We start from the raw sequence: 1779 nt of genomic DNA, 5'->3' as shown, positions 1-1779 counted from the left end.
CCCACTGTAGAAACCGTCTGTATAGACCGGCTGTATATACCCGCTGTAAAGACCTGCTCTATAAACCCTCTGTATAGACTCATTGTAGAGATCTGCTGTATAGACCCACTGTAGAAATCCGCTGTATAGACCCCTTTGTATAGACCTGCTGTAGAGACCCGCTGTAGAGACCCACTGTAGAGACCCGCTGTAGAGACCTGCTGTAGAGTCCTGCTGTAGAGACCAGAGTTCCTGTTAGAAATAATTGGTGCCGGCAACGTGTCCTGGAAGACTTCAATTTCCCGGACAAATGGGAGAGATTGCATTCAAATATTATCTGTGTTTATTGAGCTTAAAAACAATTGATAAGCAGGCTATATAGAGAATGACATCATCAAGGCATGTAGATGTATGTTATTTTTTATTGTATATTGAAAATAAAATGAGTCCCGTCAGTTAACGCCATTTAAACAATAAATAAATAAATATTACGAATATTACCACTCAAAATCAAATAATTTCCATTTGTGAACAATAAGTAACTTTGCAGCAGCTTAAATTAACATTTCACTAAAATTCAATTTTTATCAAATCAAAAACAAAATAAATATGACAAGTAGGTCTAAATAAATCATAAAGCTTGTGGTGTTGTCCGTCTTCGTTGGGACGTCAACAGATTTTCCCGGTCAAAAGCCGACAATTACCGGATAATAGAAACGCTGGTATAGACCTAACTGTTCCTACTCCATTGTATAGCTGTTTGAAAATGCTTTAGCATTGCTGTTGTCTTTTCTTTTTAAATTGTTTTTGGAATTAAAACCAATCGGTGTGACTATATTTCTTGTTAAAGCGAAGCAAAATGGGGATAATCAAGTTGTTTCTAGCCATAAGGATATATAATAATATATATTTTGTAATGTCATCAATGCAGTCTAGTGTTAATTGTATTGATTAATGGTATCTTTTTGAGTATATGTGGTATTCTGTTGTTATGCCTGTAAAATAATTGTTAGAGTGTATAGAGTGTAAAGTGCTTAAAATTCACTTTGATTGGAACTAAAATTTGACAAGTTCATTAAATTAGATTTTCTTGCATATCTGCACTCTAAGTATTCACAACAAGGATCTGACCAGTTTGAACTTAGTATGTGAGGCGTTGTTTGTTAACATACTAATTCACAGAAATGGATTGCGGCGGCTAATAGCACCATGAAATGCTCATCAATTGCACACGCTATCTGCACCGTCTCAACGTCCGATTCACAAAAGATATTGCGCTAATGATATGACAGCGCAAACACGCCCAGAATGTTTTGCTGCTGAGCGCAATTTGCCCCTGTTCCGTGTCTGATCACGGATCCGCGGAGATTCAAACATGCAATACTTTTAGGTTAAAATTTACTTAGTCATTTTACTTAAGAAATTCTTGTTCTCACTGAATCTTAATATTACAATGTAGAAATGATGACAGTTCATTTAATATGTTTTACTCTTACTTTACTTCTTATTTTTAGTGGCTGCGGCCTTTCGGGTGCAGTGCTGTCCATGGTCCGACTGTATACTACGAGGTTCGATGCCATCTGTAGTTAAATGCCAATTTTGACCACTTTTTCGCTATTCCCTATAACTTTTAGTTTTTGGTTTTTTTTCTGATATTCTCTTTTGAGTTTAATAGGAATTATGGAGCCGTGATTTTTTTTCTAACGTTTGTAACGCCTTTTTTGTGTAAAGTCTCAAAAAGGTGCTTTTTGGCCGCACCAAGACACTATTTGCATGGCAGTACAGTTAGGGTGCATTTCA

This window comes from Zeus faber, assembly GCF_960531495.2.
Source record: "Zeus faber genome assembly, chromosome: 14".
NCBI classification, from domain to species: domain Eukaryota; kingdom Metazoa; phylum Chordata; class Actinopteri; order Zeiformes; family Zeidae; genus Zeus; species Zeus faber.
Note: the sequence above shows the minus strand (reverse complement) of the source record.